The sequence below is a fragment of the Durio zibethinus genome, chromosome 7 (genome assembly GCF_047325235.1).
Source record: "Durio zibethinus cultivar Kanyao isolate XHJ-2024 chromosome 7, ASM4732523v1, whole genome shotgun sequence".
Taxonomy (NCBI): Eukaryota; Viridiplantae; Streptophyta; class Magnoliopsida; order Malvales; family Malvaceae; genus Durio; species Durio zibethinus.
The window spans coordinates 27,509,711-27,532,796 of record NC_143168.1 but is presented as its reverse complement, the minus strand read 5'-3'; the positions used below and the strand labels follow the sequence as shown (position 1 = coordinate 27,532,796).

General features: G+C 30.6%; 2 pseudogenes across 2 annotated transcripts; both read right to left on the bottom strand.

Moving 5' to 3' along the window:
* Nucleotides 1-14,687: 14,687 nt before the first annotated feature.
* On the bottom strand, nt 14,688-18,237 carry LOC111277629 (amidase 1-like; annotated as a pseudogene). The gene is made up of 9 exons (XR_016343745.1): nt 18,042-18,237; nt 17,323-17,475; nt 17,112-17,236; nt 16,908-17,033; nt 16,331-16,518; nt 15,867-16,022; nt 15,598-15,766; nt 15,215-15,349; nt 14,688-15,118 (listed from the first exon to the last, which is right to left on the bottom strand). The product of XR_016343745.1 is annotated as an amidase 1-like (transcript).
* A 938-nt stretch (nt 18,238-19,175) lies between these two features.
* Nucleotides 19,176-22,654, bottom strand: LOC111277631 (amidase 1-like; annotated as a pseudogene). Its single transcript, XR_016343744.1, has 9 exons — nt 22,331-22,654; nt 21,631-21,783; nt 21,399-21,523; nt 21,190-21,315; nt 20,690-20,872; nt 20,381-20,528; nt 20,146-20,301; nt 19,658-19,792; nt 19,176-19,575 (listed from the first exon to the last, which is right to left on the bottom strand). The product of XR_016343744.1 is annotated as an amidase 1-like (transcript).
* Between the last annotated feature and the right edge of the window lie 432 nt (nt 22,655-23,086).

Genomic DNA, 23,086 nt, shown 5'->3' with positions numbered 1-23,086 from the left:
GGGTTTCTTTAACCCAACGTAAAACATAGCCCAAAATAGGACATAGGGGGCGAGGTATTGGTCAAATTGTACCATTGACCCCCAATGTTAGGTTCTGTATCTTATCAATAAATTGAAAATTTAAATATTAAATTTGATAAGTATTGAATTTCAATTATAAAATTGTTTGATATTTTATGGAAAATTAAATGCTGGATATAAATATATTATTTGGAAATAGTAAGATATTGAATTTTGAAACTGTATTATTTATCATTTTACTTTTATTTTTATTACAAATAAAGAAGTAATGTTTTTAGCAGATAATAGTTTAAAAAATTTAAAAGAAAATTTCATTAAATATTTTTTAAGTTAAGTGATAAGTCGGTATAAATCTACTTATTCAATATTTTTTTATTAAAATAATTTTTTTAAATAATTTTTTTTATTTCAAGAGAGATAGAACCTTACGATAAGAAAAGAGGGACGAGGTTGGAGTTTTTATATCTTTTTAAGCAGTTGAAGACTTTTTTTTAAGTAAATTTTAAAATGTGTTATCAAACACATTAAAAAAAATAAAATATTATTTTTTTCAATTGAATAAATTTTTTTAATAATTTAGCAAATGAAGTCTTAGATTTAGTCCCTCCTTATTAATTCGTAAAAATTGAGTTCAATCGTTAATCAATGAAAATTATTATATTAAATTAGTTTACACATTTACCTTTCGTTGTAAGAATCTTAGTTTGTATTTGATTTATAAAAATATATCTGAAAATAATGATTTTTTTTTTATTTTCATTTTCCTAAAAAATAAAGGACGAGTGAAATTTTTGTTTAGTTGAAAAAACAAAAATTATTTAAAAAAAATGAAAATAGGTTAAAATTAAAGAAAAAAAAATTGGTTTTTTAGCATTTCTAATGAATACGTTTTGACAGAAATTGAGAAGTCGAAAACACGGCATTGCAAAATTTTTTCAATTTTGCAACAAATGTCGCGGGTTCGAATTGGTTGCTCGGCAAAATTTTTTTTTGAATTCTCGTTGCCGTTTTGTCTTTCCTTCTACTCTTTCTACCCCAAAGGCCCCCTTTGTCTGCACCCTAAGAATAATAAGCTGCAGGGTCATACAAAATCCTAAACCATTTCATTGCATCTCATCATCTTTTAATCCAAAAACCAACCAAAAGAATATTGACTCAAACACAGCAGCCTCAAACACGACAACCCGTCGCCGTTTATCCAAATACTATGTCAGGGCAAATACCCCCATCTCATTCTCACTTGGATGGATCCTTGGGAACAATTTTTATATTGCTGGCAGTAATCACTGTTATTTTAGCTATAGTCTGCTTTCTTGGAAGGCTTTGTAATCGGCGCATGAGCCAACCAAAACCCTCCAAGAAAAACCAAAACCATAATGTCCGTCCTCAAGAAAGGGACGTCGAGTTCAGGTTTGACGAAAGGAAGGGTTCCTGCTACCAAACCAACAAGCCATGGTGAACCTAATCAAGGGTTCAAATGGAAAATGAAAATAAAATTTAAATTTTGTGTGATAATTTAAACTAATTTTCATAATTTTCATTTTTGAAAATATTTTTTAATTTTTGTGTGCCAAACATATTTTTCAAAAATTTAAAAATAAAAAATAAAAAATATTTTTAAAAATAAAAATAAAAATATTTTTCTATAACCAGCCTTAATAATTTATTTTTAAAAGCATAAATTAGTAAATAAAATTATTATATTTTAAAATATTACATTTTGAAAATATCTAAAAAATAAATTATGAAATATGAAAAAATTACAAAAATAAAAATTTGTGTTCTTTTATTTTTTCACTCCGTATGTTTTTTTCTTTAATCCAGAAAAGTAACAATTGCATTCTTTGAAAACATACTAATGATCACTTCAAGTTTACGGGTAGAGGTGAGAAAAAATTTGAAAAAATTAAAAATCAATTCAAAATTATAATATTTGTTTCGATTCAAATATAATTTTTTATTTAGTTTGAATTAAGTCTAGATATTAAATATGTATATTGTTATAATAGTTTTGAGATCATCAGACAAAAATATTTTTAAATAAAAAAAAAGGTAGAATCGTCTAGTTGACATAATAGTTTTTATATCACTAAATATAAAAGTTTTAATTTCATGAAAAATAAGAAAAATTGCCACCAAATTTTTTTGAGGTATGATTAATCACTCAAAAATTTTATCTTTTTAAGTAAAATGATAAAACGGGTTTAGAGTTTATTAAAAAGATCATTTTGATCTACCAAAATATATTAGACTCTAGAGTCAGTTACGTGTCAGAAAAGATTAATACTTTTACAATGTCGACAAAATTGGTACCAATTAATTATGCACTATTTGTAATTATAGATAAAAAGGTTTTTTTATGAAATTTAATTATAATTCTCTTCATTTTAGAAAAAAAAATAGTTTTAAAAAATATTTATTAGGAATATTATGAAAATTTTTAAATTAAAAAAATATTTTCAAAATCTCCGACATAAAGATAAAATTCGAAGATAGTTTTTTCATTTAAAATTTATCGTCACATTCCTTCAAAAATAATAAAATAATATTTTTGTAAATAATAATCATTAATGACTCTCCAATATCTAAATAGAGCACCAACAATTACATTTCATAGAAAGCTATTTTAATTTTATTTGTTCAAAACTAAAAATTTTTTAGAAAACTTTTTATGCAGTAAAAAAATAATAATATAATTAATATTAAATATCAACAAACATATATATAAATTATGAATGTACACATTATTCTAAAAATGAGTTATATGTAAATGATGATAAAATACAAATTTAAGAATCGAGTTTTCAAATATAAAGAGACCACCTAGACTCTCCAACCTTTAGATAGAGTTTGGGTGTGACTTTTATATTTAAAATCTCATCTTATTATTTTTATTGTTTTATATTTTATATTTGTTGTTTTAACAAAACGAATTTATTTTGAGTTGCGTAAATGTATGAAAATTCTTAATGAAATAAAATTTCTTAAATACCCCAACATTTAAACAGCATTTGAGAACAAATTATTTTATAAAAGGCTTTCATGTAACTCCTTAAAAATTTAAAAAGGATTTGGCATTTTGGGTAAGTTTAGGATAGCAAAGTTGAATCTAATATTTTGACAAAAGCCTATTTAAGGTTTCAGGTATAGGGTTTCAATTTAAGGGCTTTAATTTTAGGGTTTCAATTTAAAATTTCGGTTTAAATTTTAAGAATTTATAAGCCTTTCTAAAATTCTCTAATATCTAGGTAGACTTTCAAAGCAAGCTCATTTTTATGAGTCTTCTTAAAAAATGAATTTATATATTCTTATATATTTTGCATATATTTCTTTTTTCTTTAAGAAAATTATTATTACTATTATTATTGCTGCTATTATTATTCATTTTGTATAAACCTAAAATGTCTGAAAAATAAAATATGCCAAACAAAAATTATAAGTATGGAATATTAAATTAAAAGAGAATAAGAATTCAACCAATAAGGAAATTACAAATGTATAAAATTAAATTCACAATTAAACTAAAAAAAAGAATATATATATATATATATGCATAGGCATAATTAAGATTAAATACACAGAAATAAATCTTATTGAGAGTAAACTTTAGACTTTATATTTATTTGTTATTTAAAAAAATATTTATTATAAAATTCCATTTAAGAGAAGCTTTTGGGCTTGTATGCTTTTAAACAAAACAAAATGGGGGCAAAGGAGAAATATACTATGTAAACTTACAAACAAGATCCCCATGTCATGGCTTTTAGTGTTTTCATGAAAGGCAACAGAAGGCAACAGGAAAAGTCTAAATTCACAGCCAAATAGGGAACAAAGCTAAATTTAGATGTGTCCAAGGACCACTTCCATTTTTCTTTTAACAAAAAAAAGCCATTTACACACACATATATATATATATATATACATATATACACAACATGTGAACTGAAAGGAATAATAGAAGTTTTATTTCTATTACTTTTTGAAAGGAGAAAAACAACCAAATCAGAACTAGAGCATTATTTTTAATGGAAAAGATAATGCCGGATAAACTCCCTAACAGTATCAAACAGTGGCTGCCATTGGTTGGCAATGGTTTTTTGTTTTTGGCTTTAGAATATTGTCCGTGCATATCATGAAAAACATGGAACAATCTTAAGGCTTTAAGCAAACAAGTACACCAGGCAACAGTTCATGCACGAAGGTAATCGTGACAGTAAAAAAGAAAAAAACTTTAAACTTTCATGCATAGCCACCGTGTCGAGACAACTAAATGTATGTATGATGGGATTTCAACATTCCTCAAACAGAATACATGCTAAAAAATAGATAAGCACATATGGAAACGCTAAAACCTTAAACTAATATACATAGGCCACACACAGGAATAGGACATGGACATGTGCCAGTTGGGATGAAGCCTGGGTTTCTGCTAAAGAACAATGCACGAGAATGATGAGCATGACCAGAAAACCAATTTTAAACTACCAATGGAAAATCTATACAGGAAAAAAAATCAAGCATAAAAAAGGAATGAAGCTCCACTCTTTTAGAACAGGCCATGTGCAGGGGAGATAGCAATAACAGAAAAAAAAAGAAATAAAAAATTAAACTAAAAATCCTTCCCTATTTTATCTTTTAGCTATGAGTTTTGAAAATCTCCTTTTTAGCAAACAAAGGATCTATTTTTTAGGGTTGTCATTAAAGTTCGAAGAGGGAGCATGAAGCTCTCGGTACATCTCACAATAATACAATCTAAGGCAACCAACTCTTTGTAAAAGGAAACTATCTATTGAACCTTTTTTTTTTTAATAGGGAACATTCAAGGCTTCAACTTCACGTGAAAATGCAAGTAGAAATGAGGAAAACAAAAAAAAAAACTACATTTTTCTTGAGTGTAAACTTCTTTTCTTTTCTTTGCTGGCTTAGCAAAACACCTTTTTTCTCTTCACCTCCTTTTTCTAGTTGCCTTTCAGTTCCTCTTTTTTTTATTTTTTAGTTTTCTCCCTAAACTCTCTTTTTTTCTTTTTTTGAAAAACCTCTTTCCTTCACAAAAGCTCCCACCAGAAGCTTTCCCTTTCTCCAGAGACTCCCATTCTCTTTACAATGAATGGTAGCTTTCTTCACCAAACCTTGTCATTTGTTTTCTTCTTCTTTTTCCCACTTTTTTATAACTACCTTGGTCGGACTCTTCCAAACTTTGTCTACCACAAATGCCATCAACTTTTATCCCACTTGGTTGTCCTCCCCATATACAAATCACATGCAAATGACCAGGTTAAGTTGGGGCTCGTTTCTTTCTCTTTTATTTTCTTTCTTTTTGGTTTCAATTTCAAACTTGACTATTTTATGCAACCCAAGCCTCTACAGAGGCTTTCTCTTTTTGTTTTGTTTTTTGTAAAAAGAATAGTTAGGCTAGTTTTCTTTTCATTTGGTAACTTTTCGGGCCAAATTCATTGCTTTTGTCTTTACTTTTCTTTTCTTGATTGGGCCACAATCACTTGGGCCATCTCTAGTGTCCAATCTAAGTTCGAAAATTTTTTTTTTTGGCTATTTTAGGACTTGTTATTAATTTGGCTTGAAAATTTGCTGTTTTGTGGGTCATCATGGCTTTCAAACTAGACTACATAATAGGCCCTTAAAATGGATTGTGTAATGGGCCTAAATTAATGGTTTCGACCTATGTCCAAAAACAGGTTTGAGTTAATTGCATTCAAACATTTCGGATAAAATTTGATATCTACAACAGCTCTTTTTTGCATATTTCTGAGAATTAGTAATACTGTAAAAATATATACAACAATTTTGTTCAAATAAGAAAAAGAACTTCACCTCTTTCTTTCGTTTCTTTATTTATTTATTTTTGGTTTTTTTAGTTTTTTAGTTTTTTTGTTCTATTTAGTTTTTTTTTGTTTTATTTTTTATTTTTTTTGTTTAGTTTTAAGGTTCGAGATTGAACAACGAGTTAAGTGATAAAGAATATTGGGATGACACCACAAGTTAGAAAATAAAAAACAACTGAATGACATCGTAAGTTAAAAAATAAAAAATGATCAGGATGAACCTACAAGTCAAGTAATAAAGAATAATCGAAATGACACCACGACTTGAAAAATAAAGAACAACCGGGATGACACTGTAAGTCAGGTAATAAAAAATGATTGGGACAACACCATACGTCAAGTAACTAAGAACGACAGAGACGACATCACAAGTCAAAAAATAAAGAACAATCGAAACAACATCATAAGTAAAAAAAAATGATCAGGATAACATCGTAAGTCAAAAAATAAAGAACGATCGAAATAACACCACAAGTCAAAAATAAAGAATGACCAAGACAACAATGTAAGTCAAAAATAAAAAATGATCGAGATAACACCACAAGCTGAAAAATAAAGGATGACTAAGATTAAATCGTAAGTTAAGAAATAAAAATGATCAGGACTGAGCCATAAGTTGAATAAGGTGATCGGGATTAAATTGAATGTCAAATGAGGTAACTACCAATTTGAGTCTAAGTGTCAATTAATTTTAGACTTTTGTGCTAACTAATTTATGCTTGTGTATCAACTAAACTAGGCTTAAATTTAAGTGTTAGATAATCTGGGCTTAAATTTTCATTGGGTGTCAGCTACACTAGGTTTAAAACTTTATTGGTGCAAGATAAACTGGGTTTAAAATTTTTTTGGTATCTACTAGGTTGGGCTTACAACCTTTTCATGGTGCACCAAATAATCTGGGTTGAAAATTTTATTGCTGCTAAATAAATTGGGTTTAAATTTGGGTGTCAGCTAAATTGGACTTAAAATCTTTTCATGGTATGCTAGATAATTTAGGCTTAAAATTTCATTGGTGCTAGTTAAACTAGGCTTAAGTTTGAGTACTAGCTAAGCTGAGCTTAAAATCTTTTCATGGTGTGCCATATAATCTAGACTTACATATTTCTTTAGTGCCAGATAAACTGAGCCTAAATTTGGGTATCAACTAAGTTTGACTTAAAATTTTTTATGGTGTGCTAGATAATATGGGCTTACATATTTCTTTAATGCTAGTTAAACGAGGCTTATCTTTGGGTGCCAGTTAAGTTAGGCTTAAACTCTTTTAATGGTGTGCCAAGTAATTTAGGCTTAAATCTTTCTTTAGTGCCTGTTAAACTGGGTTTAAGTTGGGTGCCAACTAAGCTGGGCTTAAAATTTTTTCTTGCTGTGTTAGATAATCTGAGCTTAAAATTTTTTTTTAGTTCCAATTAAACTGAGCTTAAGTTTGAGTGTCAACTAAGCTGTGCTTAAAATTTTTTCATAGTGTGTCAGATAATCTGGGCTTAAATATTTTTTTGGGGCCAATTAAACTGGGTTTAAGTTTAAGTGCCAATTAAGCTAGGCTTAAAATCTTTTTATGGTGTGCGAAATAATCTAGACTTAAAATCTTTCTTTGGTGCTAATTAAATTAGGTTTACGATTTTGTGTAGATTTAAATTTTTGTGAGAAATTGAAAATTCCTACTAGAAATGAAAGAAGTGAAAAATCTCTCTTTCAATTGATTGGATGATTCTGCACCTAGATATTTTTGTTGATTCAAAAAGACTTCATCACTCAAAAGAGGTAAAAAGGGTGTATACTTTTTCAGCTAATCCAAGCATATGTGCTAACTAATCTAGGCTTTTATGCCAGTTAAACTAGGCTTCTATACTAGCTAAACTGAGCTTATGTGCCATCTAATCTAGGCTTATGGCTTTCGATGCCAGCTAATATTAGACTTTATGTGCCAACTAATTTAGGCTTAAAGTGCTAGCTAATTTGGGTTTAAATGCTAACTAATTTAGGATTACGTGCCAATTATACTGGGCTTAAATCTCATTAATGCCAACTAAACTTAATTTAAAATTTCATTGGTGCCAGATAATCTAGGCTTAAAACCTAGGTGTCAGTTAAATTAGACTTAAATTTTCGAGAATTGACGATCCCCATCAGAAATAAAAGAGGTAAAAAAATTTTTTTCAAAGAGATTAAATGGTTTTGTATGCAAAGATTTATGTTTATTCAACAGGGTTTCATTTCTTTAAAGAAATAAAAAAGACATAATTTTTCATGCAAACTCATAGATGAAACATAAGTTTTTTTTTAAAAACATGAATTTCTTAAAAACCAAACATATATCATTTTGATATATGTCAAAGTTAGCTGTAAAGGCTTGAAATTTTAAAAGGTTATTCAAGAATAGATAAAAGTTGAGATTTTTTAAATCAACTCATCTTAGACTTCTGGGATTTTGATATTTTAGATCTTGTAAAAAAGTTTGGCTTACCTTTGTTCAGCATTCACCACATCTAGCATTAGGAGTGGCCTTCAAGGTTGCTTTAAACTATCTTTTTTAGGGTTTTCGCCCTAGAGCCACATTTAATTTCTATTTTGTTCTTTCTTTTTCTTTTTTTTCTTTATTTTTTGGCTTTTTTATTATTACACCATGCACCTAAGAATTTGACCTTATCCGAAAGAGGAAAAGAATTTTTTTAAAAGGGGTTAATGATCCAAATAGAAAATTGGGTAATAAAGAGGGACCTAAAATATTCATGATCATTTTTTCAAGAAAAACCCTTTAATTTTAAGCCTCCATGCTTAATCCAATATGAACTTTTCAAAAGATGTAACGTAAGTTAAGGTTCAAGGTTGTAAAAAAAAAAAAGGATAGAAAGGCTCAAAATAAGTATTTAAAAGTATTTAAAATCAAGAATCATTTTTCTATTTGAAGGATACATTCTGAGATATAGTCCTTTTATTTGCTTATACTTTCCATCCATTCATTTCTTTTCTTATTCTGTTTTTTTCATTTTTTTTCACTTTTTTTTTGTATTCTTTCTCTGAGTAGATTCAAAACTTTTGTAAACTTTTATATTAGGTTTTTACCCTAATACATAAGATTCCATTTTGAAATCTCTATTCTTAACCCCTAAATGCATTCATTTTTGTCTCTTAGTGTAAAAGGTAATCCTTAGTTAAGGTTTATTTGAAAACAATTTAGACTCAAAGGGATAACAAGTGATAAATTTTTACATTTGTAAAGGGATAATAAAAGACGACTATTTGTCATTTCAAGCAAAAACACTTAAATTGCAGAGTAGTTCCTTTTAGGAAAATGAACTTGAAGAAAAGTTTTCATTTCAAAAGTTTTTTTGGAATTATTGGCCTTTTCTATTTTAGGTTTTTTCCTTATTCTTTTTTTTTTTCAAAACTTTGAATTTGTCAAGATTTTATTTAGATTTATTCAAATTTTCAAAGTTCATGATGTCATAACTATTTTTCTTTTCTTTTCATTTCTCTTTTTTTTCTTTTTTTTTGTTGTTTTTTTTACATGCCCCTCATAACTTAAACCTAAATTCATTTTAAAAGTAATGCATTTCATAAAAAATGTTCCATTTTAACAAACTACCTTTAATGCAAGTTATTTTAAGAAAAAGGTCATGTAAAATGAATGAAAAAGGGATCATGTGGAATAAATTTGATTAAGGTATCAATTAATCTAAGTTATTTCACAAAAAAAAGAATAAAAAGATTGATTATAACTCAAGTTGTCTTAAAGGCAATGAGGTCCTTTTTCTCTGACCAACATACCTTCAAAATAATGAACCATGCCAATTTTGGGATAAAGAGCTGAAATATTAGTATGGTTGAAGTCATTTTACAAGACTTGGGTAAATTTAATTTTAGAAATTTTTTGAACTACAGCATAACATTGTCACTTCAAATTACCGCATTTGAATTCTTAAAAATGTCATATATACTTGATTTTCTAAAAATCACATTTTCTTTACATTGGTTGTTTCATTGTTCATTGCCTTGAAAAAGAATATCACCATTTGGTATCAGAACATTATCAAGTGAAAACAAGGTTCATAAATTCAAAGTCAAGCTATTGAAAGGTCATGATTGATGAAATGTAGTTAACTAGATGATTTAAGAAAATTGATGTTTAGGTATTTGAGAAATTTCTAATAGTGATCGCCAACTCATCCTAGACCCAAAACTTTTTTTCTCTTTTTTTTATCTTTTTCCCATTTTTTCCCTTTCTCTTTTCTCTTAATCTTTATGACATTTTTTTTCTATAGCCTCATAACTTAACTATGTGGGACTTTATTCAAATTTAACATATTTTTTCTTTTTACCATTATCTTCCAAAGAAAACCTACAATATCTAAAACTTAAATTATATAAAAAAAAAATCTCAAATGATAATATAACCATAAAATACTATAATGCACAATGTTCACTTACGCAATGCAAACATTCAAACTTGACCCAAAATTTACATTCCTGATTGTACTTTTAAGATGACATTCAAAGTTACATAAACAAAAGTTTCTCACTCGATGCTTCAACTTTAACATCATTGACCCACAACTTTATAGCTATCAATCATCAAAGCCACCAACCAATTCTTTAAACTTTGTGAAATCTACATCAATTAAAGCCTGAAATGTATCCTTGAAAGTAGTATAATCTTTTATGATATGCCCTTTAACCTCATCATGGAATTCACACTTAGCATTGAGATCATACCACTTCGAGTAAGGAGATTTTTTAGGTCTTGTAGGAACAACAAAAATCATATAATTTTTGACAAATGATACATCTTGACTCTTTTTTTCTTACAACTTTGTGAATGGCTTAGGTTGATCTTTTCTCCTATGATTGTTTGTGGTAAAGAAACTTGAGCACATAGATAAAATAGTTAAAGAAGATTACTAACCCGAGATGTTAGTTAAGAACAATATAGTGACCAAAGGGAATAGTTATTCATAAAATCTTTTTGTATCATGTTAAGGTTTATCTTATTTTACCTTTCAACAATCATTTTTTGGGCATATCTATTGAAAATATTCTCTTGTTTTTCATTAAGAATATTTATATTGGCATTCATAATTCTTATCATTTTTATCCCATCATCGATTCTACCTATAACAAATAGCAAATCAACAAATTTTGAGAATGTATTACTAATCAGTTGATCATAATAAGAAGAATGAATGATATCCACAAATAGGAACTTCAACTTCTTATTAGTTAAAAGTGATTGGGCTTGCGATGCAACATTTTTTCATCTAGTAGCATATTCTTTGTAGCACTTATTAGGGCTCTTTCTCATGTTTTGAAGGGTTAATCAATCTGGAGCCATCTCTAACATGTACTAATATCACTTCAAAAATGCTGGAGATAAATCTTTTCAAGTATGAATTTGGCTATTTTTAAAATTATAATACCAATTGAATGCTTTCTATTCAAACTTTCTTGAAATGCATGAATAAGCAGCTTTTCATCACCAATATACCCAATTATTTTGTGATAGTATTGAGCCAAATGTGTCTCAAGATATCCAATTCCTTTATACATTTCAAATGTTGAAACCTTGAACTTGGCTTAAATTATCACATTTGAAATTAGTTGGGATTCCTTTGCATTACAATATTTATCCTTACCTTCAACAACTAGAATTCTTTTTTCCAATAGACAATACTTTCTCTATTCATCTATATTCCATGATTCCTCTCTTAAGGGTCCTAGCTAAATCTTGCAAGTTAATCATTTTTATTGAGCAAAAAGTTTCTTGATAATCTCTTCCATCTTTCCTATTAAATTAATATTCTCCTGATCTTTAGAAGAAATTGTAAGAATTTTTCTAGAAGAAAATTTTTTTTAGAGCACACATGAATTGCATTATGCTGAGTGTATACATAAATGAATGAATGAATGAATGAATGAATGCCTTAATGATAAAGCTCTTTTGTGAAAAGTGTAAACATGAAAAAAAGAGCAAGAATCAGAAGCAAACCATAACTTACATATCTACGTTAAAAAAGATAACATCGTATTAACATAAAAAAATATTTTCCAATCAAAAGAAATTCACAAAGCATTCGTTTTGCCAACTAAACTATCACTTGAAAACAAAAAGCCCATCCATGTTCATCATTATGCCATCACTTTTTCATTATTCATAGATCTTTAATCCCTTATTGTCACTGGATCGAATCATTTTGCATCATGAATGAGTGTACATTGTGTTTGAAACCCTCACAATTCTCAATAGAGTATCGCATAATCCCACCATTGTATTTTTATCTTTCATTTAGGTCAAAATATATATTTTTTTTAATAAAGTAGCATCATTTCCATTTAAAATAGTGAAGTCGTATCTCGGGTTACAATGTATGATAGTTCCTCTGGGCATACATTACACCAATGTCTTGTCATCATGTTTTTCACTGCCTTATGGTTACTTGTATCCCGAATTTGCTTTTTACCATCTCCTTAGCCTTTAGCTTAGTATTTGTATTGAAGAATAAGCCTGACTTGTCGTAATTTATTTTTTGCCCAGAACCTTCTTCGTACCACTTTAGCACATCCATCACTTCTTTGCTTTCTTGTTGGTTTGCTTTGAAAAAATGCATACTATCTTCTGCAAAAAGAAAGTGAGTGATTTTAGGACCCCAGAATCTTGCCCTCACTCTTTTTAGCAAGCCCTCTATTTGCAATTAGGAAAAAAAATTGAAGATTAATGCACCAAAAAATAAAGATTAGATTGTAAAAAAAAGAACTAAAATTAAATAATTATTCTAGTCTTTTATTATTTTATTACAACCATTTGAGTTCAAAACATTTATTTTCATCTAATTAAATCTTTATTGGATGAAAATTAATTAATCATTATCACTAATTTTTATCTAATCGATAAAATTGAATGAAAATAAATAGTTAAGAGTTTAATTTGATAAAAATAAAAATATCTAAGTGCTCCATTAATAGAAATAAAACAATAAAAAATTAAATAATTATTTAATTTTAATTTGGAAATATTTTATATTTAAGTAAAAAAAGAAAATGAAGAAAATGAGATAAAGATAATTATAGGAATAAATAATGTATAATTCAACTTTGAAGGAAACAACATTTTTTTCCAAAGTAAGGCAATAAAAATATAATTTTCAGATAACCTAAAAAAAGTCGTTATACATTATTTAATCCATAATTTATATATGGAGTAGTAAAATTTAAGTACAAATTTGATTTTTTATATGAATATTTAAGTTAAATAATGTTGACAGATTTTCTTTGTTAATCATAATTTTTTATTCCATTTAATATGAGCAGTCGTGTAGTACAAGTGCCTTAAAGGCGCTTGGGATGTGGAAGACAATCAATCTGATCCATCACGTTTGGCCTTTTCTCAAAAACATATTTCCTTTTAAAGTAAAAAAAACCCATGAAATAAATTAAATTAGTCCAAGTCCACCATTGAACTGCATTCAACGTTGATACGCTGAAAAGGGCCACTGCCACATACCTTTTTTTTTTAATTTTTAATTTTTTCCTTTTAATTTATTGGAAATTAAATAAAATTTTTAATAGTTTCACTGTAATTCAGTTTTCAACATTGGCTGGAAGACCTTAACAATTACTGAGTATTTTTTTAATACGATCATATGTTTCTTGAGAATTAAGGATCGAATTTTGATTAATGGAGTATTTTTTGCTAATCTTTGTAAGTGTAAATTTTTTTTTAATAATTGTGAAAAATCTTAGGTAAATGCGTCAGTCCAAACTGTTTCACAAATTTTTTTTTCAGTAAAAAAAAGTAAAGCAAAACATTAAAGATTTTAATTTTTTAAGGTGTAACTGTCAGCCTCATTTATCCCCAGAGGCAGCTGCTTGATAATGACTTGAGCCTACAGGTGATGAAATCACCTTTCAGCAGCATGTGACTTATCATATAATTCTTTTATATATATATATATATTGTACAATAAAGTACTATATGAGTAAATCTATAGGAATCTAAATATGTGGAATCACTCATGTTATGATTTTTTACATTTTAAATCTTTCTGTTTTATCATTTGGTTTATGTTTTTCTGGTAGCATTTAGACCAAATGATATTACGAAATTTCGTTGATATTGTTACATATCATGGATAATGGAGGAGACATCTCTATTTTTCTCTTGAAAATTTTTTTCACTAAAAAAAATATATGCATTTTTATTAAGATCATATTCTATAATTACAATTTTATTATATATATATGTATTTTTCATTTTATCGAAAATTGATTTTATAATATAGACGCTTATTAAAGCTGTTGATTTTTTTACTTAATAAATCAAAATTATCATAATCCCCAACCCCCCCCCCCCCCCAAAAAAAAAAGTGAAGATTTATCATCATAAAATTCATTTTAGTCAATTTTGTGTTGCTTTGAAAATCTTGAAGGTTGATTCAAAGCATTGATATGGATAACAATAAAAAAAGGAAAAAAAAATTCAAATCCTTACGGTTTGTCCTCAATAGGATACCACATAGCCCAACAATTAAACTTTTGGATTTTTGAGTTGAAGATTTTAGGTTCAAATCTTGAAATGAGAAGTGATTATCTTTCAATAAGTTCAAATTTTTAGTTCTTATGTCTTTTCAACTGAATTGGAGATTAAATTTTATTGTCAGCAAATCATCAACAAGACCAAACTTCATCAGTGATATAATTAGGTTCTACTTCCTCACCTGCAATGGTTCCTCTGAGAGTGTTTCAACCAAAGCCTGTGCATCATTGCACCATAGATAAAGTGTCTCATCATTAATTAATTACCAAAAACATTATAACAAGAGACAGAAATGCAAGGATATCGAAGCTGACAAATAATATTATTGAAGACAACAGCTTTAAGGGCAGTGTTCGAACTTAAACTATATGTTATACAAACTAAGCAGCAATTATCTTCCTATATATTTTACAATTAACTATGGATTCTACAATGAGCATGGACTAAGATCGAGAAATAGGAATTGTGGAACCATGTCTCATGCTTCTGCAGATTGTAATGCTGCATTAACACTATTAGTACGAGAATTCAGTGGCATAATAATTTCTAGCCCTGATAATTTGTCAAAGACAGTGAAATTAGCACTTTATTCTTTCAGCATACCAATTTCTTCTTTGAGGGTGTCATATAAACTCTCAGTAAGATTGAGCAGGAATGCATCTGAACCATGTTTTGCCACCAGGGAAATTGCCACAGGAACATTATCATGCATCCCTAGAGGTATGCTGACCTGTAGAGAACAGATACTAACACATTTCAAAATCCATACCAATGAAAAAGAGGAAAAATGGGAAAAAAAAAACTTGTAGGATTTTCAAGTTTGAACCTGACAGAATCCAGACACTCCAGCAATGGACAACAAGCTAAAAGGCCTAGAAAAAAATAAATCCAATGTGGCTGGATTTGCTTGCACTTTTGGTGGTTCCGCTGGTGTTGTTGGGAGAGCAAGGACGCCATGATCCTAAAAGAGTCCATTTAAGTAGAGTGATTTATAAGAAATGAGTAACTTAATATGAATAATTTTTCTTTTTTTTTTTTCCATGGTAGCTAGGTCATAACTTTTCTATATTCATGCAATGCGTAAGACATCCAGAAGAACATTTGACTGTTATCATTAATCAAAGACAGGTTTAGTCATAGGAGAGATTTGTTCGAATCAGCATAATGTTTGACTAACAAAACATTTACAATGAAAGGAACAGAGACTACCCCAAGCAGAGCTGTAAGTGCAGCACGTAATTCGGTCCTGACAGAGTGGCAGAAATCAATATTTTCTCCTGTTACTTTAATGGCATCCCATATCCGCTCAGATATTTCTGGACCAAAATCCGGATTCACTTTGGTGACCCATTCAGCATGGTTATTCTTAAATTCATACCTACAGTAGTTGAACTTAGTAATAATGCTTATATACATGACCTTGGATCATATGAAAATCACCATGCAGGCATACTAGAAAGTTTCAAGATGTTTGGCACCTTTGAAGTAATCGCATTGAACTTGAAAGGGCTGCCAAGGCTGGTGGTATATCATCCTCTTGGTCTTCGTTTCCCTTATGTATGAAATGCTGCAAACTCGGTACTTTGTCCTTCACATAGTCTCCAAGGATTACATGCTTTACACATTGACCTGCACTTGCAAGTCCATAAAAGTGAGATCTGACTTACTGAGAAGCAACCGGATTTCAGTACCAAAGTGATGTTGGTCCCAAATGCAGCAAAGTACCTCAGATGGCATATTTAACAGGACAAGATCTATCTTAATATCAGATACATGAAAAGAGACATTGTTAATGAGTCATTTTCTGACAGATCACTGAAAATTCAAAAAATGCAATTCTGGATGCCCTCTAAGCCTAAAAAATTACCACATATTGTTATTCAAGCCAAGCCAAAGAACAAGGCCAGTTAACAAAGTTTGCAGAAGCCTATGGTAGAATTACTTTCCTCCAAAGAGCTTCTCAATTGACTTTACAAGAACTTGAAGCTGTTCGATCACTTGGAACATTAGATAGGCGGAAACAATCATCTGGAATTATAATCTGACTTGGTTCGATAGGATCCACATCAGGTAAATGCTGAAGAACACGTCCAACATGGTTTAAAATCACAGGGTCCCGAGCAAACCATCCTAAATGAGAATTCAGAGTCAAAACAATGATACCAAATTAAGGGCCCTACCAGTTATGTGGTTCTGAAATAAAGCATAAATGAAAATAGTTATTAGTGTTGTCTGGTTTCATTGGTAAAAGATATTTGCTATTATACATTATCAAAAAGCTAAATTTTCTGAGGACATGCTTGAGAGAAAAAAAGAAAAACCGAGGAAAATATTGTTCACAAGTTAATATGTTTGGTCCATAAATTTGTTGACTTTGAACTGTGTTTAAACATTGCAGGTAATCAAGATTAAACAATAATCTTGATATTAGGCTTTTCCAAGTGTATTTCTATGGTCATCAGAATTAAAATTTCTCTTATGTACATTTCAAAAAAGGTGCCATCAGATTTAGCCCTTACCCACAGTATCAAAACTCTGTGACATAGGAACAACTCCTACAGTAGAGATGGCACCAAGTGAAGGCCGAAATCCAAGAATTCCACAATATGATGCAGGGACTCTTACACTTGCTCCAGTGTCAGTTCCTATGTTAGAAATGAAAATTCACTTGAAGAAGGATGATGAATAAAGAAAGACATATCATTTGAAAAGGACGTTATTACCTAGGGCAAAATCTACTAGTATTGCACCTACTGCAACGGCAGAGCCACTAGAAGATCCTCCAGGCACCCTATCTGGTGCACAAGGATTCGTGGGAGTGCCATAATGTTTATTGACTCCATACATACTGAATGTAAAAATTTACACATGTATAAAACCAACAAGTTTTATGATCAGAAAAGAGGAGTCATAAAAATCTATCAAAACTCTGACCAGTATGCCATTTCATCCATGACAGTCTTTCCCAGACAAGTTGCACCTCCCATTAAGAGGTCCATCACAGCCGGTGCTGTTGATGTGGCAGCTGAATGAGTCCTCGCCCAGTCAGGGTTTCCAAAGCCAGTGACATATCCCTCTATGTCAAATCTATTTCCAACTTTGAAGTTAAACCAGTTAGTCTCAAATACTGAGGTAGCAGAACAGGAAAGACAAGGTCCAGTAATCAAAAGCAGAAATTGATTAGTGAGCTTGCAATTATTAAACACATACCCACACACAAATTATTTACGAGAATACAAGAGAAAAACCAATGACTGAAATTCAAAAGAAAGTACACCAGGTCTCCAGGACAATACAGTTAAAACATGTGGCTGAAAGTTGATTTGTTAGACTGGAGAGTGGAGACACATGCAGACATTCAGGTGAATAAATAGAACTCTAGGCTATAAAGTATAAACAGTAAACACTACAGAAACAGAAGAATATATGGTATGGATAAAAATTGGTGCATGAATTAACTAAGACAAGCATTTTTGTAGATTACTGACAAAATCATATCCCAATAATCCAAAAGCAAGAATTGGTATACAAGTATTAAGATGCAAAAAAATAAGTAGAACATGCTTTAATTGTCATGTTTCCATCATATAGAAGCAAGAGTGACATTAATGAGGAAAAATTAAAAGGTAAAATGCATATAGAGAGAGACAAACATGTCTTTAACAGCAAAAGTGAGGCCACTCAAAGGGAGTTGGTGCGGTGAAGGGCCAGGCTGGAGAGTAAATTTCTCCATGAAAGCTCCAAAGTCCAAGCTTTTTGCCATGTCTGTTGCTGCTATCTTTGTGTAAAATGTGTAGTAAACTCATTTATCTGTAAGTCCTTTTTGTTTCAAGCAGAGAATCCAGCTACAAGAGAAAACAATGTTGTTACTAGTCTTATGTTGGATGCCTTGTCTGCATCGTTCTCAAAATGTAACAAAATTTCTTGTCTAATGACTCTTTTCTCCTTTGTTACATTTTATGTAGGAGTACTTATGATCTACTATAGCTGTCTTTAGAGTTTAAGGAAGGCAAAGATGACATTTCAATGGTTTTGTTCAAAAACTTGGAAATATCTACATGGTAGAAATGGTAAGAAATGTGACGTGATGACTTTTGAGTCCGCTATCACATTATTACCAGAGATTGAAAATAATTGCTGATTAATGATTTAGGCGCCCTCCCCTTTCGCTTTTATTAAGGACAAGCAATCAAGATAAGGATAAGCAACAGCAGACACCTTGACTACAAAATCAAGATGCGCACTTAATTTAGTCGAAAAAAAAATTGGTTTAAGACAAAGCGAAGATATTTTCATGGTTGTTTAAATATATGGAACAAAAGGTTGAAGGAAACTATGGATATTAATTGATTAAAATGCAGTAGAAGCACTTTTTTTTTTGTTCTAAATGGAACTTCTTCTGAGCTTCTTCAAATCCATGTCAAAGATTTATATGAAGTAATAATTGGTCTGTATAGGTTCTTCTGCAAGCTCAGAATGTTCCAACCCAAACCTTTTGCAGGTATGCATCATATAGGTTTCAATGCTCAAGCCAAAGACAAGTAACAGTTCCAACTCATTCCCAAATTGGTCTGTCTGTTCTTAGTAACGGCAAACTAGGAATGTCACCACTGCAACTGCAGCAATGGGAAACCTTCTGTTTTAATTCAGGGTTATCAGTAGATGAAATAGCCATAGCTTGTTTCGTTGGTTGAAACAGATACATCACATTTTAGCTCTTATATACTTGACTGGTTGGGAGATAAAACCTTATTGCTAATAAATATCAGACACCACCACCTCAAGCAGGGAAACAATAATTGATACTGTTCATAATTATATACCTACATAATTTTAATCAGTTTTGAGTATCTACAGTTTCCATGGACTGGAAGTTTTCCATTCTCAACTATTAAATATATATGGATGGAAACAAAACGTCCTCTAACATTTTCATGCTCACATATTATAATCCCAATCCAATTAACTGAGTGGCACTGGCACAACATGCCTAGTTTTGTTATAAAAGAACATAAACTTGCCGAAATATAAAAAACAGATTGAATCCAACTCATTCTCTCAGCATTGCAATTTCTCCGTGTCATATAAAGTCTCAACAATACTGAGCAGGAATGCATCTGAACCATGTTTTGCTAGCAAGGAGATTGACACGGGAAGATTATTATGCATTCCCAGAGGTATGCTTACCTGTAGACCAGACATGTAAGAATTTTGAAAGTACTATTAAAGACAAGGAGAAAAAATAGGCGAAACTTTTTCGAGTTAAAACCTGACAGAATCCAGATAATCCTGCAATGGAGAGCAAGTTAAAAGCCCTAGCACGAAATCTTGCCAGTGTGGCTGGATCAGTTTGTAGTTTTGGTGGATCCCCTGGAGCTGTGGGGATAGCTAGGATGCCATGGTCCTTAAAGAGCATGTTCAAGCAGAGTTATTGGTAAGAGATAGATATGGTTACTAGGAGAAATAAAGAAGACTAGTCTAACTTATAAAAAAGAAATGGGAAGAATATGTCAAAAGTTTAATACTGCAGGCAAACATCTACATATGTTGGTATAAATTGCATTGAATAAAAATATACAAGCAAAGAATCTCTAATTTTTAATGGTAAATCAGGCTTAACTTTTCTATATTAATGTATACATCATTCAAAAAGCACATTCATCAAGATTATTATCAATTCAAACCCAGGTTACTTCAAGAGAGCATTAGTTAGGTAGCAAAATGTTTACAGCGAAAGAGTAACAGATCAGAAAGTACCCCAAGCAGAGCAGTAAGTGCAGCACGTAATTCACTTCTCACAGAATTGCAGATGTCAATGTTTTCCTGTGTTGTTCTAATGGCTTTCCATACCCGCTCAGATATTCCTGGACCTAAATCAGGATTCACTTTGGTGACTTACTCTTAAATTCATACCTGCAGTGATTAAATATAGTAATAATACTTAAACACATCAGGCTGGCTGAATGGTTACAAGTTACTTGATGTTTTGCACCTTTGAAGCAACTGCATTACACTTGAAAGGGCTGCCAAGGATGGTATATCATACTCTTGGCCTTCATTTTCCTTATCCATGAAATGCTGCAGAGTTGGCACATTGTCCTTGACATAGTCTCCAAGGATTACATGCTTTACAAATTGACCTGCACTTTCAAATACCTAAAGTAAAGTCTAATGGCCCTTCTAATCAGCCAGGTTGTGTCTGAACATCCATACTTGAAATGGTTAACAAGTATCATTTCCAAGCCTGGATAAATCTCTATTAGCCTTTAAGTTTAAATAAGCCTATGGTTGATTTACTTACCTCCAAAGAGCTTCTCAACTGATTTAACAAGAATTTGAGCTGTTCGTTCACTTGGAACACTTGATAGGCAGAAACAATCTTCTAGAATAATAATCTGAATAGGTCTGGTAGGATTCATATCAGGCAAATGCAGCAGAACACATCCAACTCAATTCAAAATCACAGGATCCCTAGCAAACCATCCTACATTAGAACTTGATGTCAAAAGGAGTGACCACTAAGGAGCTTTACAAATATAGTTCATTCATAGAGTTTGTAGAACATAGAATACAGGCATGGAAACTTTATCACATTTTCAAATAAAGTAGTGACCATTGATTAGTCCTAAACTAGTTTAATTGATAAAATTACTGCTTCTATTGGCATTATTTACTGTATGATATAAAATTGACCCTTAATTTTCAAGTTAGGCTTTTCAGGTCAATCAGAATAAAAGTTTCTCAGATCAGTTAAGTGCAACATATAGATTTTGAAATAGGAACATCGCATTTAATCCTTACCCACAGTATCGAAGCTTTGTGACAAAGGAAGAACTCCAACAGTGGAGACAGCATCATGTGAAGGTCTAAACCCAAGAATTCCACAATATGATGCAGGGAGTCTCACACTTGCTCCAGTGTCAGTTCCTATACCGGAAATAAAAATTCAGTTCCACAAATTGTGGTCAAATAGAGAGAAGAAATATCTTAGTGAAAAGGAAAATGCTCACCTAGGGAGAAGTCCACCAGCATTGCACCTACTGCAACAGCAGAGCCGCTGGAAGATCCTCCAGGCACCCTATCTGGTGCACATGGATTCCTGGGAGTGCCATAATGCTTATTTTCTCCATAAATACTTGAAAAAAAAAAAGAGAAAATTACTCAGAGGTATAGCCAGCAAGAGCGATTAATCAAGGTAAGTAATTGTATTTGCAATCATAAAATCTATAAAACAAACCTTACCAGTATGCCATTTCATCCGAGATAGTTTTTCCAACACAAGTTGCCCCAGCCCTTAAGACATCCAACACAGCCGGTGCCGTAGACGTGGCAGCTGAATGAGTTCTTGCCCAGTCAGGGTTTCCAAAGCCAGTTACATATCCATCCACATCAAATCTGTTTCCATACTTTTAATTTGAGATTATAAACATCAAGCAACCAGAAAGCAGAAGAGCCAATAATCAAAAACTGAAATTGATCTGAGCTTGCAACAAAGACAGCCAATAATCAAAAACTGAAATTGATCTGAGCTTGCAGCAAAGACATATACCACTTACCAACAAAAAAGAATATAGGAAGGCCCAAATGGCTGAAATCACAACCAGGAAGAAGGTTGACTCGCGAAGACATTAGATACTTCGACAGAAGACATTAGTATGTAATAAATGAATATAATCAGACTCAAGGCTAAATGCAGTTAAAAACTAAATATGCAGAAGAGCTTGTACTTAGAAATAGGTGTATGAATTGGTAAAACACTATCTACACATACAAGCTTTTGCTGACAAAAGATGAAACAAGAAATCCAAAGCAAAACTAGCATATAAAAGAAAGAAAACAGGTAATCTGCTTTGAGTTTTCCAATATCTGGCATCCATAGTTAGAAGAATAATTTCATGAGGAAAAGTTGGAAAAGACAATACTTGCATAAACATGGACTGACATGTCTTTAACAGCAAAAGTGAGGCCACTCAAGGGGAGTTGGTGATGATCGATAGGTGAAGGACCTGGTCGAAGAGTAAATTTCTCCATGAAAGCTCCATACTCCAAGCTTTCTGGCATGTATGTTACTGCTCTCTCTCTCTCTCTCTCTCTCTCTCTATGCTGTCGGTGAATAGTAGGCTGATCCAGTAATGTCCTTCTTTCCTGAGCAGAGAATTTCACATCCAATTTCCAAGTCCCATGCTAGGTGCGCTGTCTGCATCAATTTTGTGGAAAAATTGTTGTACTGTAACTCGTTGGGAGTTGGACTAACAATCCAACGTTATAATACCGTCCAAAACTAGGGATGCGAATTGGCAGGACATTGATAGAGATAGTGCATTTTTCAGCATCTTTGAATTTTCGTATTAAATTTATTTTTTGTTTATTTAACAGATATTTTAAATTTATTTTAATTTTTATTCTCACGAATATTTAAAATAGATATAAATAATTTTATATTTATAATTTTTTTTAAAAATAAAAAATTAATTTTTTAATATTTATAAATAACTTATATACATGTACATTAAAGTCAAGTCAAATTGATTTAAATTTTAAATATTTTTATTAAGATTCATTTTTTAATTTAAATGAATCTAAAAATTATATTCAAATTTATTTATTTAATTTTAATTTTTTTTTACCCAATTTTTTTTTTTTAAATTTAAACAAATTTTTAAAATTGGATTGATAACCTGAGCAAGGTTTGCTCCCA